The sequence below is a fragment of the Cebus imitator genome, unplaced genomic scaffold (assembly GCF_001604975.1).
Source record: "Cebus imitator isolate Cc_AM_T3 unplaced genomic scaffold, Cebus_imitator-1.0 Scaffold848, whole genome shotgun sequence".
In the NCBI taxonomy this organism is placed as follows: domain Eukaryota; kingdom Metazoa; phylum Chordata; class Mammalia; order Primates; family Cebidae; genus Cebus; species Cebus imitator.
In genome coordinates, this window is record NW_016108163.1 from 102,771 (window position 1) to 119,979 (window position 17,209).

The window sequence follows — 17,209 nt, forward strand, 5'->3', positions numbered from 1 at the left end:
GTGTTTTATTTACCTTTGTTTCTATAGCACTAAGCACAACACCTGGCCCACCATGAAAATTTAATATTGTCTACCTTTTTTTTTTTTTGAGACAGAATTTCACCTTGTTGCCCAGGCTGGAGTCCACTGGCATGATCTCAGCTCACTGCAACCTTCGACTCCCAGATTCAAGCGATTCTCCTGCCTCAGCTTCCTGAGTAGCTGGGATTACAGGCTAATTTTTTGTATTTTTAGTAGAAATGGTGTTTCACCATGTTGGCCAGGCTGGTCTCTAATTCCTGACCTCAGGTGATCCACCTGCCTCAGCCTCCCAAAGTACTGGGATTATGGGCATGAGCCACTGTGCCCAGCGTATTTTCTACTATTTATATAAAGAATGATCTTCTCAGAGCTCCTAACTAAATGTTCTGTTCACAGGAAGAACCAGTTTAGTATACTGCCTTACTTGAATCTGCTGATTATTTCAGTCCAAATTCTTTCTCATCTCATTCTCTGTCCTCCTTCTAAGTTACATTCTCTGTCAGAACAGCTCTAAGCTGGTCAAGTGGCTGCCCACAGGCCCAGTAGGCTATTACTGGGTCTGAGGAGGCAGTTCAATTACTGAAGGAGAGGAAACTGTATTCCTCATGTTGCAAGCTCTAGTTTTTAAATTTCTGTTGGAGAAAATCTTTTCCTTCTCCATATTCTTGATCTGTATTTATGCAGAATAATGCTTCTTTGATTTGCTAGATCATATATATTTATATATTGATTTCAGAGAGTTCAGAGCCTATCCTGTAGAGAAGGTGATCATTGTAAGTATGTCAGATAGAAAATTTAAAGTTCGCTGTAATCTAAAACTAATGTTAAAAGTGATCTTTGTATGTTTTTCTTTTTGAGATTGAGGGTAAGAATAATTAAACTCCTTTGTTTAATATCAGTTTAAAAAAAAATCCCACTTATTAGAAAGTCTTCTTTCTACTGTCTCCCTCCCAGTGGGCAAGTGGGCCAAGGTGCTCTGAAGGGATGTATGGGCTCTCCCTAGGGTGTGGGGGTGAGGGTCAAGAAGCGGGCTAGGGGAGGTAAGACAGTGACATTTTCTTCCACTAAACCAGTGACCACTATCCCTCGAATCACAGAATACAAAGTCCTTTTTCCAGCATAGGTTTTTACTTAGGAGCCACAGACAGTAGAACTCCCTGGGCAACACAGGGAGACCTCATCTCTATTTCAAGTAAGAACATTTTTTTTAAAAGAGATATACACTACAGTATTATTTACTGTACTTACCATACGTGTTTTCTTATTTCTCTGCTGCTTTGTTGGTTTTTGTGACATTGTCCATCAGTGTGTCTTGTTTTTGATGTTACTTTCTTGTCTATAAGACACCTTTTCTCTTTCTTAGTAGTAGGAAGAGAAAAAACAAACCCTTCTAGAATTTGATGGATTCAGAAAGTAGATCACATGCTGTTCTACAAATCAAAATTCTGTGAATGATCAATCCTTGCTCAAGATCTCTGCTTGAGCCCCAGAACCTGAACTTGAGTCTGCATGGGCTTGTCCAGAAAAAAAGCACCCAGAAGGAGAGAAATCCTACTTATGCTACCAACACTCCTCTCTAAGATCTCTTGTTGCAGTTGTTCAGACAGAGTCTCACTCTGTTGCCCAGACTGGAGCAGTGGCACAATCTCAGCTTACTGCATCCTCCGCATCTGGGGTTCCAGCAATTCTCCTGCCTCAGCATCCTGTATAGCAGAGATTACAGGTGCACACCACCACACGCCAGCCAATTTTTGTGTTTTTAGTAGAAACAGTGTTTCACCATGTTGGTCAGGCTGGTCTCAAACTCCTGACCACTGGTGATTCGCCCACCTCAGCCCCCCAAAGTGCTGGAATTACAGGCGTGAGCCACTGCTTCCCCGCCCATCTAAGATATCTTTTCGAACAAATTTATATTTTCAATTTTTGTATGTATATGTCAGATGGAACACTTAACTCTAGTATTAGGAATTGTTTCCACAAAGGGCTTTAAGCTTGTCATTAGCTGTCACATTCCAGAATTCTATTAGATTGTTTCTGCGAATCAAAACAGCCAGCGTGCTGGATGTGGGAGAGTGGAGAACTGATCAGGCTCCTCCTCTAGAAACCTGAATCACAGGACACTGAGACAAGTCTTGTTCTTCCTGCCTGCACTGCTCAGCAGAGGATTTGCAGCAGTTTACTGTCACTGCCCCAATAATTCTGAAACACAATGCTCTAAGGAGACACATAAAAAAAGAAGGGATCTGGCATTTGATCAATGAACAGGGCCAGCACTCTGTTTATAAAAATACATTAGAATCATTCTTGGATGAGGTAAAATAAATCACAACAATTCTTTGAAGATTTGCAGAAGAGAGGTGAGGACAAGCTCCACTTAAGCTGCCAAGGCAGTGATGTGTGAATTCCCCTAGGAATTCCCCCAGGAAGGTACTCAACTGTGGTTAACATTCTTTTGGTCAATACATTAACCCACAGTTGTTCATCACAGTGCGATTCTGCATCTGAGCTGGGGCTCTTCCTGTATCAGAACATAATCACGACCTCACCTTGTTTCTAATCGCCCTTGCTTCACCACTGCCCTGGACCCCAGGACAAACCACTCCACTTGACGTCATCCATTTGTTTTTATTGGGTTATGAAAAAAAATGCTTTGCTCAATATCTTTAATTGTGTAGTGGTTTGCATATAAATGCCCAATTTAGATTCTCATCTTGGTGACCATGTCTGGGTTGTTTCACTTGTATTTGATCATGGATTTCCTGAAATTTCCTTTTCTACATTAAACCAGGGCATTGCTTGACTGGAAAAGATCCCTAATAAGGGGATAATTCTGTGAGACACACACATTCCTGGCAGTTATTTCCCTGTAAGGAAAGCTGTCTTCAAAAAGGGGCATCTGTGGTAGGAAAGAGGAAAACATCATCCTGAGCTCTTCTTAGGACAAAGGAAAACATCATGGGATTGGGACAGAAGTTTTTGTCTGTCTTTGGTATGACTTTTCCTCATTGTTTCAGAGACATGGAGTATTGTTAGTGGGTCCATAAAGAGGAAAAGCCTACAGGTTGGAACAAGCAAGCTGCTTCCTGAGAGACAATACCAGACTCTCAAGCTGGCAGTATCAGGAGACTCCCTTTCGAATAAGAAGGGAACCGTAGTAGTCGGCAGGATTCGAACCTGCGCGGGGAAACCCCAATGGATTTCTAGTCCATCGCCTTAACCACTCGGCCACGACTACATGAAGGGTGCTTTGCTCATTAGCATAAGTCACTGTACTGAACTTTAGCTCTCTTGGAAAGGTCAAATCTCCTGCCAAAAAGTGTACTTGCTGTCAGCGTTTCTCATTTTTTGACATCAGTTAGATGACTATCATGCTGTTGTGGCAAACTGACAAGTAACACTTTATCCTTGGACCTGGGAGGACCCCTTACGCTGATGTTCTGATGGAAGGAGACTACGCAGGAGGCATACCCAGAGGCCAAGCTTCCTGCTCCATCAGCTTCTGTAGGTGTTCCAGGAGACACCCGCAAAACTGCGACACGCTCTAATCTTTGCTGCAGAATTTTGAGTTATAGCGATGATCTGAACAACCTTAAATGGCCATCAATGTTTGACTTTTAAAATAAATTTTGGAGGATCCATATAATGAAAGCTTCTGCAATTGATAAAAGGAATGAGATGCACTCTATTTACTGACAGGAACTACACTGGTATTTCAGTTGTAGCCCAGTGTATTAGAGGATACACTAGAAATCCACTTGTTGCCAGTTTGAAAGCCTGGCATTGCCTCTAGGAAACTTCATCCTTTCCTCTTGACAACTCCCACTTTGGCCTCCAGTAAACAGCTCTGCCTGTATCTCAAACCAGTGGGAGATTTTTACTACTTTTTTTTTAAGTTCCCACTTACTTAAATGCTCCTTGAATGCTTATCTGAGCTTCACAAACGATTCGGGAAACAAATAGTAGATTTACTCACTTAGTATGGTTTCCAATTCAAAGAAAGAAAGATGAGGAGTAAAAAAATCAAGGCCTTAATTTCTTATTCCATCAGTTCCTAAATTGTCAAATCCATTTTAAAAACACTGTTCATACTACATCCTTAATATATTCTTGATGTCCATATGCTTAAATGTGATATTATCCTATATTTATTCCTGGTATTAGCATTTTCTGTTTTCTCTTCCTTTTATTGAACAATACTTGATTTAGAGCAATAATTTTGTCAATTCTCTCTAAATGCCTATTTTGGCTTTGTTGTAGTTCTCTGTTTTGCGTGTGTGGGCTCTAATTCTATCTTTTTATAACCTTCCTTCTAATATTTTAATTTGCTGTTCTCCCCTAAATTATTGAGAAAAAAGCTTTAATATCAAATATCAAAACATCTTTATTCTAAAATATGCAAGTAGAACTATAAATTAGACTTCGGGCACAGTTTAGCTGTTGTGTAACAGCTAAATTTGTGTAACAAATTTTCATATATCTTATTTTGACTATCATTCATTTTAACTAAATGTAATTTCTTTAAGCTCTGGCTCTGGATGAGTGCTTTTTTTCATTTAGTAACATCTGGAGGTTTTCTATTATATTTCTGATATTGATTTCATTTTCATTATGCTGGGCTCACAGAATATATTCTGTGTCATTTCAATCCTTGTAAAACTTTAAAGATTTGCATTAGGCCCACCAAGGGTATTTAAAATAATATGTAAATCAACATATAAAGATCAGCAGCATTTCCATACAAAAATAATGATCCAACTGAAAATCAAGTCAATAAAAGAATCTCATTTATGATAGCATCAAAAAAATCAAATACTTAGGAATAAATTTGACCAAGGAGATAAAAGATTTTTACACTGAAAACAATAAAATGTTGAAAGTAATTAAAGACAACATAAATAAATGGAAAGATATCCAATGTTCATGAATTGGAAGAATTAATACTGTTAAAATGTCCATACCATCCAAAGCAATGTACAGATTCAGTACAATCCTTATCAAAACTCCAAAGGGACACTGTTCACAGAAGTAAAAAAAAAAATCCTAAAATTCATGTGGAATCACACACATACACACACACACACACACACACACACACACACACACACACCCCAAACAGTCATAGCAATAATGAGAAAGAAAAACAAAGTTGGAGGCATCACAATTCCTGCTTTAAAATTATAAAGCTAAAATGATCAAGACACACTGTTCTGAGAACAGCATAACCATTCCTGCATAGAAACAGAAAGATAGACCAATGCAACAGAATAGAGAACCCAGAAAGAAATCAAACATATACTGCCAACTAATTTTTGACAAAGGCAGCAAGAGGACACAATGGGGAAAAGGATAATCTCTAATAAATGAAGCTTGGAAAATTTCCACATGCAAAAGAATGAAATTAAACTCATACTATACATAAAAATCAATTCAAAATGGATAAAACACCTAAATATAAGGCCTAAACACAAAATTCTATAAGAAAACAGGGGGAAAGCTCCTCGTCATTGGCCTTGGCAATACTTTTTTGGATATCATGCCAAATGCTCAGGATAAAAAAGCAAAAATAAATAAATGGGACCACACCAAACTAAAAAGCTTCTGCACAGCAAAGAAAACAATCAATAAAATAAAAAGGCAACTTATGAACTGGGAAAAGGGAGTTAATATTCAAAATTTATAAAGAACTCTTGTAACTCAGTAGCAGAACAACAAATAACCCGATTTTAAAATGGGCAAAGGGACTTACATCCTGAGCACAGCTAGCAGCACTTCAGTCTCATGAAAAATGGGTAAAGGATGTGAACAGACATTTCTTTGAAGAAGACATAGAAAGGGCCAACAAGCCTATGAAAAGGTGCTCGACAACATCAGTCATCAGGAAAACGCACATTAAAAGCACCATGAGTATTACCTCACACCTGTTAGGATGGCTGTTATCAAAAAGACAAGAGACAACAAATGTCAGTGAGGGCGTGGAGGAAAGGGAACCCTAGCACACTGTCGGTGGGAATGTAGATTTGTGCAGCCATTATGGAAAACAGCATGGAGGTTTCTAAAGAAATTAAACATAGAACTACCATCTGACCCAGCAATTGCTCTCCTGGATATAAAGCCAAAGGAGGTACAATTACCACTTCATAAAGAAATCTGGACTCTCATGTTCACTGAAGTACTATTCACAATAGCCAAGATATGGAAATAACCTGTGTTTGTCAATAGATTCATGGATAAAGAATCTGTGTGTGTGTGTTTGTGTGTGTGTGTGTGTGTGTGTGTGTGTGTGTGTAATATTACTTAGCCTTAAAAAAGCAGTTCCTGCCATTTGCCACAGCATGGATGACCCTGGAGGATGTTATGCTCAGTGAAATAAGCCGGACATAGAAAGAAAAATATTGTGATATCTCAATTATATGTGGATGTAAAAAAAAAAGAAAAGAAAAGGTCAAACATGCAGAGAAAATAAAAAATTGGTTGCCAGGGGTGGGTGAGGAGGAAAGAAATAGGGAAATACACAAAGATACAAAGTAGCAGATATGTAGTATGAACAAGTCTAGAAGGCTACTATACAACATGAGGACTCTAGTGAATCCAGTTGTATTATATTTGGGATTTTTGTCAAATGAGTAAAGTTTAGCTGCTCTTGTAAAAAAAAAAAAAAACATGTAGCTATGTGAGATGATAGATGCTAATTCACTTCACTGGAACAACCATTTTACGATCTACATGTATTTCATAGCATGATGTTGTAAACATCAAATATATACAATCCAATTTCTTTTAATAAATAAATAAAATAACATCTTTTGTTGAGTGTAGTGTTCTATATTTTTATTTAGGTAAATGAATTTGTTTCAATAATCTTTATCTATATTGAAATATCATTAAATGTGTATTGTACAATTTCTGTGGACATGGAGATGCACTGCTCAGCTCTTCCTTCAAGGAAGAACTTGTTTTCAGTTGCAAGAAATGCTGTCAGCTGACACCCTCTATTGTTCTTTCACCATCTTCTACAGTGTTCAAACTAAAGTTATTTTTTTCCTGGTGAGCAGGGGGAGTGTATGCTACAGATTGGCCATTTCCCCTTAACTAGGGTCGCATCCATGGGCAATCTTCATACCAAAGCTTCCCATTGGGCTACACAAGACTTTCTTGAAGTCTCGGAGCTGTGTCAAAACCTCAGGCCTTTTCTAGTGAATCCTACTTCCTTCTTCTCTCCTGTTGCCCGTGCTAGACCCACATCTTGGTCTGAAAGCTCTTCCTGCATTCATCTGTCCCTCTCCCCTTTGTTTATTGTTATGGGATTATTGTCAGGAACCTCTTGCACTTCTAACACTTAGTGTCTGTCTTCCAGAGATTCCACATTTTCACAGCTGGCATCAGATATCACCCTGAAGGAATTTTCTCCCTCTCTCCAGTATGTGAGGATATAGCAAGAGGGCAGCAGACTGCAAACCAAGAAGAGAGTCCTCACCAGACGCTGAATCAGATGGAACCTTGATTTTGGATTGCCCAGCCTTCAGAATTGTAAGAAATAAATGTTTGTTGCTTAAGTCAACAAATATTATATATAGTAGTCCAAACTGTCTAAAGCAATTTTCTAGGCTAATATGCAGTTAGGATGGCAGGCAGGTGCCCTAAGCTTTGCAAATCAGATGTATTTCTTCTTTCAGAAGAAACATGCATATAAACAAAGGTAAAAAACTTCCAAGATTATGTATTATGTCATGATAAATCTTTATGCAAGTATAATAAATCTATGAAGAAATATTTAGAAGCAAATTAGGTCCATCTAAATTAAAAGTAAGCATCTATTTTCTTGCGACATTCGCCCTGGTAAGGGTGAATGAATAGATATCTGCTAAATGCAGTTAGATATGTAAGCTTTTAGAGGCAGTGGTGGCATAAAGCCTAGCAAAGGTATTCCATGCTGGGGAACATGATTCTGCTAGCAGTTAACACTAGGAAATGCATGAGGAATTAGAAGGATTGGGTAGTACACTATAAAAGGGTGAATAATCATTATGTGTGGAAGCATTTGGAAAATGAAAATGACAGCTCAAAGTTATGGATTCTCCATTAAATGTACAGTTGTGGAATCAGAAATCTCCTCTGCAGTAAAATAATTTTTAATTTTTGTGGCCCAAGAACTAGCATAATTCAAAATCAAATTTACATTATAAACAACTCTAGGTCTCCCATTAGTGGAAAAATGAATGAATGAGCTGGGCATATTCATACTACAAAGCAGCTAACATGAAATCAATGAATGAATGGTAGCTACATGCAACAATAGAGATGGTTAATTATAGCAATATAAGATTAAATGAAGAAAGATTATAATGTATAGCCTGATACTCTGTATCTGCAATTAAAGTATTCAATTTTATAAATACTAATAGATAAGATCAAACTACTTCTCCAGAGACCCAATAACTTCTTTGTCTTACCTTAAGTTGTGACAAATCTAAACATTTACCAGAAAGTAAACTAGCATGCAACAGGAGACATTTAGTTTTATGAAGATAAAATAATCACAGAGACATCCTAGGATACAATCTTAAAGCTCTGTGTTTCTATGGGACATATTCAGCCCTGACAGCAATTCTGTGTGGTGGGTTAATGTCATAGAAATGACCAACAGAAGACCATGGAAACACTTAGAAGCTGTATCTGGATATTTACTTACTGTGTTGGCAGCGATTCAAGCTATCATGTGAGGATCCCATACTGTTCAAATACCTAAGAGAGTTTAAGCAATTATTTCAAGTACAGATTTATTTTTAAGAGTCTTGGTTTCTCAGTGGCAAATCAAACACCTATAAATTCTAGTGATTGCATCTAAAAGGCATTATAAAGCCTCATTCTCTCTGGGCAAAAAGATATACAAGTATCGTTCTTCTCCCTCAAATCTGTTGAGTCCTTTTTGTCCTCTGAAGTGAATTCACTGCATTTGACAAAGCAATAAATCAAATAAAAAGTTTAACGCAACTCAAATTATTTTGGGCATCAGAATATCTGTTAGGTGATGGTGAGGAGGGAAGCAAGAGGAAGGAGGTATGAGGAATGGTCTCCTACTCTGAACATGGAACATGGAGTCAGCGGGGCCCACACAGAGCCCGCATCATACTCTGGGTTCATATGAACTGGAGATTCCCTGCCAATCATATCTAAAGGGGAAATTAATTTTAGAAAGAAAAAATAGGAAGCAAGAAAAAAAGCCTCAGGTTCCACCGAGATTTGAACTCGGATCGCTGGATTCAGAGTCCAGAGTGCTAACCATTACACCATGGAACCTCGTGTCGGCAGAGCCCGCCAGCACGCCTTCCTGATGGAATACATCTTCATTTCTGCAGTCAAGGGTACGGTCCCTTTAAGAACCTGAGTTTCCACTCCAATGTTCGTTATCTGCCGCCGTGACACACGTTCCCTTTTCGTCTCGCACCGGGCTCTTCAGAAACGTCTAAGAGCAAATCGGTTTCTAGGGGCAGAAACGGTAGGTCCGTACCTCGCGGGCCCTCGGCGTCCCCCCGCCAGGGTTCCGCCGCGCTCAGCCCGCTGCCCCCGCGCAGGGGAGCGCACCAGCCCAGCCGCGCTGACAGGTGGCGCTGTTGTAAGATCCGCCAGGCTCGCCGCCTCCCGAGCCTGTGTCTCGCGTTCTCTGCGCCTAACTCTAGGAACGCTTGTGGGAGCTCCGCTTCGTGATATGTGAACTGCGGAAGACTTGAGTGGAGGCAGCGTGCGTACTAGTCCCGGCTGCGGCGTCGCGGGGGCGCAAGACGCGCCGGACACCGGAAGATGCTCTGTGCCTTCCGGGAAGGCGCCGCCTCGTGGACGCCCGAGGGTAAAGCACCGTGAAAGCGCCACTGTTTGCAAAGCAGGATTTTCTAATTCGTTTCTCACCTACAGCTTTGAGTTGCTCTTTTTCAATGGGAGTGACTATGAGCCTCTCCCAAATTATTCAGCAGTAAAATTTTACTGATGCCAAGACCGGGACGTGACTTGTCCAGGACTGTTCATTGCAGGAGACAAAAGCGACCTTATATTGTCAAACAGAAAGACTGAGGCAGGAGGCAGAGGGTCTTTAAGAGTCAACAGTCGCAGGTGATAGGATATGAACCTTCCCAACAAGATCACAGGAGAGGTAGCGGCAACTGCCAAAATGGCTTTATTGCATACAGATGTCTGCACATAACGGACAAAAGTCCTTCCGGCTTACATGAGGCGGCACTGCCCCTACCAGGTTAAAACCGGCCCCGCCCGTGGGGCCGAGTGCTCTGCGGCGTGAGCTGCAGTGGCCGCTGTACAGTGGCAAAGAGAGCATCCGTGCACATCTCATCCAATCCATCTTCTCTCAGCCCCGTGGCCTTCTGATTCACCCCCTACCAGAGAGCAAGGCAGGATGAAACCTTCTTGCCAAACGGGGTAACTAAAGGTGGTTTCCAGGAGCCTCGTGAACAAGCATGAGGATCCTAAGCATTTTCAATACAAATCTAGCCCTCTGCAGGCTTTTGAAAAACTGAAGGTCCATGTAACAAATTTAAGACGAGCATTTCTAAGGGCTAGGGCTTGTACCAAGTTCTGTGCTCTCTGGAAAAAAAAAAAAAGGTAAAAATATCCCTGTATGGTCAGAGCTGAAACAATTTAAGTGACAATAAATAGAAGACTTCAAACCAATTCCTACAACTTCCCTGATGTGCAACCAATCTCAGTTTTTCAGGGAATCTCCTGAGAAGAAGAATTCCAAATAACTCCACCCCTTCATGTGGTCTCTGTACAGTAATTCCCTACAGAGTACAGTATGAAAAAGGGTGGGGACATAAGCAGTGAATAAATCAGAAAAGCACTACACCAGCAGTGATAAGCCATGTGGATCGTATATAGCCTTGATATAATGTCATAAAAATGGCACTTTAGCCCAAGCGTGGTGGTTCATGCCTGTAATCTCAGCACTTTGCGAGGCTGAGGCAGGCGGATCACTTGAGGACAGGAGTTTGAGACCAGCCTGGCCAACATGGTGAAACCCCGTCTCTACTAAAAATACAAAAATTAGCCAGGTGTGGCAGCAGATACCCATAATCCCAGTTACTCAGGAGGTGAGGCAGGAGAATCACTTGAACCCGGGAGGTGGAGGTTGCAGACAGCCAAGATGGTGCCACTGCCCTCCAGCCTGGGTGTCAGAGGGAGACTCTGTCTCAAAACAAACAAACAAAAAAACTACCACTGTGGTCTTGCTCCTTCAAACTCCTAACTCCAATCTGATTATAAGAAAAATATCAGACAAATCCTAGTTGAAGGACATTCCACAAAATACCTGACCAAGACTCATCAAAACTGTCAAGGTCATCAAAATCAAGGACTGCCACAGCAAGAGGGCCTAAGGAGTCATGATGACTAAAAATAACATGGAATTCTGAATAGAATACTGGAACCGAGGAAGGAAATTAAGTAAAAATGAAGGAAAACTAAATAACATATTCATTTTAGTTAATAATAATCTATAAATATGTGTTAATTATTTGTAACAAATGTAGCATACCAATGTAAGATTTTAATAATAAGGGAAACTGAGTGTGGGGCTATATGAGAACTCTCCTTTCTATCTTCCCAATTAAATGGAAACTATTGCTTCTGGGAATAAGAACAAAAATGAGATCAAATGAAGTTATTTCTTCAAAGTGAATTCAGAACTCCGGCTTACAACGTGCATTGGTACAATTCTCCCGTCTTTTTGCTTAATGAGCCACATTATCAGACCCCGTGATGCAGCTTGCACAGCCTGCAGCCGGCCTGGGAGTATACTGACTTGGAAATCGGAAGGACAAACTTTCGTGCCATACCCATCTGTCCTTAGTGCTATGGGCACAGAATTGAGCACTGGCCCTGCCTGTGGAGATTTCAGTTTGTAGTGATGGGATTGTGGCTAAAAACTGTGAATAAAATAACACCCACACAGAGACAGTTAGGGGAAACTGCAGCTGACTGGAAGCTAACAGCCTAGATAAACTGAGAAGCTCAAAGAAGCTGCGTATTTGAGTTTAGGCAGGAATTGAAGATGGTATTTAGAAGACAGCATTGGCCCAAACTTTTCACATACTATAAGATGCAAGACAGGGGCACAGTCTCTGGACTGGTTTTCTGGGTGGCAATACCATAGCGGAAGTAAAAGAAGAGATGAGAAAAAGTTGAACCACAGACCAAGACCATGGATCAGGCCAGGGTGTCAAGGTTGTTTGCTTTATGAGCAAGTATCTGCTTTGAACGGTAAACATCAGGGAGCGACAGAAGTGACTGTGGGGAGCTTAGGCGATTCCTATTGACCTTTTGCCCTCAGTATTAACTGAACATTTTTGTGTTCCCTGCCATACTGAAGTTGGTTCTGCACCAGGAGCTACTGGTACCAGTCCTTGGGAATTGGTTTGGGAATTAATCTTCATGTTTGCTTAGAGTCATTTATTTCCAAAAACACAAAATGCTGATGGAAAATTCCTCTCCCTCAAATTCCCAATGTCAAGAAGTCAGTAGAGCAAAGATTTGTACAATATTGTTTTGGCCTGGACTCCAGGTCCAGACCAAAATCTAGGAAACCCTTTCTCAGAAAGATGCCCCTAGATACGCACATATACCATTTTGAAAACTATCCTAAGGTGTTCATGAAACACTTGAGGTCAATGGATCTCAAGCTAAGAATTCTCTGCATTTGATATTTCTCTCTGTGTTATCTAGCATAATTTTTAACTAATAAAAAATAAGTTCTATAAGTAGAAATTGAACATCATACTACTGAAGTAAAATGATCTTTTAATTGTGGATGAACATTTCATTAATCTAGGTCTTGTAAATTAGGTCACAGATGCACCCATAACAAGCCAAAATACTAGTTAAACCAGTTCTCAGAGGGCTCTTGGGGTGTATGTTCCTGACAGTGCAGTTTGGGGATACCTGAGGCAGACACAAGCAGGTCAGACAGTGGGGAGATGCACGGGGCATATTTATCACAGGGTAATTGGACGTCTACTGAGATAGTTTGTTATAGAGAATTTTACTGGCTTCTGTTTAGTGCTGATTCTATCATGCTCAAACAAGGAAAGCATATCCCTCAAAAATGCGCTATATACATTTACTCATTAAGGACTAATTCTCAAGCTCTGAGCACCAGAGAGGCAGCCTCTTCCAGGTGCAACTCTCATGACTGTAGCTGATTTTGTACCCCATTCTCCCAAATTATTTCTCACATCATTATTATCATTACAGTAAATGTGCACAATACATTCTTTTATAAGCCAAATGGATTGGCAAGGCCTTTTTTTTTTTTTTTTTTAAATCAACACAAAGAAGCAGGGACTGGGCGTGTCAGGGCTAACTCGCTGGCTGTGTGGGGCGACGGGTCCAGGGGACCGGGGGACCCAGGTCTGGGGAGTGGGAGAGCGCCGTCCGGGGCCGCTGGGCCGAGCGTGGGACGGAGCAGCGGGAGCCTGGTGGTACTGTCCTGGCTCCCAGGCCGCTGCGATGTCTGTGCACTGTCCTGGGCAGCGGGCAGTGCTTTCGGGCCGCAGATTCCTCCACACCGTCAGGCCAGACGCCGTTTCGAAGTCCTCTCGCCGTTGCGAACGGGGCGCTGGCGCTGCGCATGGAATCCTCGTGACAGCGCTGCACCGTTTCGCAGCGTCGGGGCAGGAGCGCCCCACACACCGGCTGCGTCTGTCCTGTCGGGAAGGGCAGTCTGCAGAGAAGAGCGTCTGAGCAAGGACAGAAGAGCAGCTCCGCAAGCTTGAGGAGTAGAAAGCCGCCCCTCCCAGCCGCTTCCACAGCAGGATCTGACCTTCGCCGTGGACCTCCGAGGCCGCACTGATTTCCAGGGTATTCAGAAAAAGAAAGGGGGAGTCCGTCTCCTGCCTTTCCCCTCTCGGCCTCTTTCCTGGGTGACAGAGGGGAGCTCTTCTGGTCGGGTTATCCCTCGGGTCCTTATTCCCCTCACCCTCAGCGCCTGATGGCCTAGCCCAGGGTTTTTAAGTCTTGGCACTCAGTAGCACTGGCATGTTGGCCCAGGTCATTTTGTGGTGGAGGCCGTCCTGTGCTTTGTGCGAAGGTCAGTAGCATCCCTGGACCCTGCCTACTAAGCTCAGTAGTATCCTCCCTCCTGTTATGACAATCAAAAATGTCTCCAGCTACTGTCAGATGTCCTCTGGGGAGCAAAACCACCTCTGACTGGGAACCAATGATTTAGGCTGATGCCTCAGTACTTGTACGCAGCGGATTAACACTGCATTTGTTCAGGAGAGCTAAGGCAGACAGTCTTTTCTGTTTTGTTTTGTTTTGTTTTGTTTTTTTTCCCCACAATAATTTTAAAGTGAACAATTCAATATCCTTCACTACATTCACAGTGTTGTGTAACCACCACCTCTGTCTAGTTCCGAAACATTTCTATCCCTCCAGGGTAAAACCCCTTACTCATTAAACAGCTTCTCCCCTTTCTTCCCTCCCCTGCAGCCCTTGGCAACCACCCCAGTCTGTGCACTGTCGCGATGGATCGCTCTATTCTGGATCTTTCATATAAATAAAATCATAAGATAAACAAAGCAGCACAGCATTTTCCTGTTCCAAACTCTCTCTAAACTGAATTTAGGGTTACTAGTGTCAACTGCCCAGGTGCTTTTCACTCCCAGTTCTATGACCTTGGGCAAGGAACTTAATCTGTGTTTTAGTTTCCTCAACTGTCAAACTGGAATAAAAAGAACACTTATGGGTTATTGAAAGAATTCAATGAGAACGTTGAACAGTGCCTGACACCTCATAAACACGACTGATTGTGACTGAAGGGTGAGGCTGGTATATGTATCCTCCGGTTCTGTTGGCTGCAGTCTGAATACCCCAGGAAATGTCCCAGCATCTGCCAGGACGCCTCTACATAGCCCTCTCCAAAGAGCTGCGGCTCCATCGTACCTCCCGTCAAGCTCAAGGGTAGTGCGGATTACTGTCTCCAGTAATCTGAAAAAGCCTTGTTATTGCCCTACATTTATTTGTAAATAATAATTTAATGTTACCCGTTTAGTTGTAAATAATAATTTAAATAAATTATCCTCAACTTTCCTAGTGCGAGTAAACATTCCACTTCCTGCTCATGTCCTGATTGATACAGATATCTAAAGACTTCCCTCTCTGAAAGAAAAGACATACAGCTCTACTATGTAGCCTAAAACACAAATAGAAAAGATGAGGGTAGCTTTTTTTTCAATGTATTTGTATCATAGTATTGGGGCTAAATAGCGTTAAGTGTTTTTCTTATTATGCCCATGGAAATGCTGTTCGCGGCAGGATCACTTGTATGCTATAACTACATTCCCCGGTTTTTCCTGATTCGAATACTGCCTCTTTTGTTTGTTTGCTTTCTCTCCGTGTACCTAATACTACCTTGTCCCCCAGCTCTCTTCCAGTGCTGCAAAACTTCTGAATTCAGTCAAACATTTTTTAGTTCCTTTTATTTTAAAGTTGTCCAATCTGGGCTGGTTAATCTCTAGGTCTGCTTTATAGCTCCCATGCTGATGCTTCTCCATCTGCCGAAGAGCCCCTTTACCACTCACCTGTGTCGAATCCTTTTTTTGTTGTCACAAATCTCGGTTTACTCCCTATTTTTGGTGGAGAAGATCCTCCAATAGCTTTCTGAGAAAAGAGAAATTTTTCGAGATTTTGCATTGGGCAATCTCAAGCCTGTTTGTTCCCGGATACATTCCTAGCCACTCCTGTGGTCACTGCTGTAGTGCCAGTGGCTGGCCCCTGCCGCTGCATTTCCTCCGATGGCTGCTGACTCCGCCTAAGTTCAGCCAAAAGGAGACAATGAAGGAATGTTGAGAGGGAGAGGGAAGAAAGAAGTCAGGGTGTTTCTTGCTTTCCCTCCCTGTTTCTTGCAGCGTTTCTGGAAGCAGTTGTGTCTCCTCCATGGCTCCAGATCCTGACAGATGTGCCTGCTCCACAGGGAGATCCCACCCCTTGGGTTTAGACAGATTTCTACCTCCCACCCAACTTGGCTTCTTTGATCTTCCACCACCTCTGTAACCAGTTCCCTGCATGAAAGACACTGGAGTTTAAGTCTTCATGAGGTCTCTGGTGCTGATGACCTAAAAAAATATAATGCATTTCTTAAAATATATTTATTCAAACTTCATAAATGATTTCAGTTTGGTCAGGTAGGAATTTCTAGTGTGCAAATAATTTTATCTTAGAATTCTGTGAGCATTACTTTTTTGTCTTCTAGTTACCAGTGTGGTAATGAATTTAAATGCCATTCTAAAATAGACACCCTGGATAATTCTTGGTCTTTTTTTTTTTTGGTTCATTGTGCTAGGCAGTAGGTGGATCCCTTTTAGGTTTAGAAAATTTTATTGCATTCATTAATAGCTTTCCCTCTCTATTTTCTTTGTTGTCTTTCCATGAAACTTTCAATCACATGTTGTTGAATCTTCTAGACTCGTCCTCTAATTTTCTTTTCTTTCTTCTTCTTTTTTTTTTTTTTTTTAGATGAAGTCTCACTCTGTTGTCCAGGCTGGAGTGCAATGGCGTGATCTCAGCTCACTGGTTCAAGTAATTCTCCTGCCTCAGCCTCCCGAGTAGCTGGGATTACAGGTGCGTGCCACCACACCTGGCTAATTTTTGTATTTTTAGTAGACACAGGATTTCACCATGTTGGCTAGGCTGGTCTCGAACGCCTGACCTCGTGATCTGCCTGCCTTAGCTTCCCAAAGTGCTGGGATTACAGGCGTGAGCCACTGCGCCCGGCCTCTTATCTTTTATTCTATTTTTCCGTTTTTCTTTTTTGTTCCTTTTTATGAGAAATGTTCTCAACTTGATCTTCTAACCCTCTGCTAAACTTTCTTTCTATCATCATATTTGTTATTTTCTTTTCTGTTTTGAGATAGGGTCTCATTTTGTCATTCAGGCTGAAGTGCAGTGGAATGATCTCAGCTCACATCAGCCTCAGCCTCCCAGGCTCAAGCGATTCTCCTGCTTCAGCCCCTCAAGTAGCTGGGACTACAGGTGTGTGCCACCACGCCTTGCTAATTTTTTGTATTGTTCATGGAAATGGGGTTTTGCTGTGTTACCCAGACTTATTTTCCTTTTTTCAAAAAGATATTACTCCCTGGAGATATTTATTTCGCATTAAAAGGAAGGATTTTTTTTTTTTTAATTAGGA

General features: G+C 41.6%; 1 protein-coding gene and 2 non-coding genes across 4 annotated transcripts in view; all 3 read right to left on the bottom strand.

Annotated features, from left to right (window-relative positions):
- Positions 1 to 3,174: 3,174 nt before the first annotated feature.
- On the bottom strand, positions 3,175 to 3,256 carry TRNAS-AGA. Its single transcript has one exon. It is a non-coding gene; the product is annotated as a tRNA-Ser (tRNA).
- A 5,990-nt stretch (positions 3,257 to 9,246) lies between these two features.
- TRNAQ-CUG lies at positions 9,247 to 9,318 on the bottom strand. Its single transcript has one exon. It is a non-coding gene; the product is annotated as a tRNA-Gln (tRNA).
- Positions 9,319 to 11,310: 1,992 nt separating this feature from the next.
- The window catches only part of ZNF391 (zinc finger protein 391), a 109,857-nt gene continuing 103,958 nt past the window's right edge, over positions 11,311 to 17,209 (bottom strand). For both annotated transcript variants that reach the window (XR_001822355.2, XR_005198642.1), the window contains one exon: positions 11,311 to 11,446. The gene's annotated coding sequence lies outside the window, so the exon portion shown is untranslated. The remainder of the gene's footprint in view (positions 11,447 to 17,209) is intronic.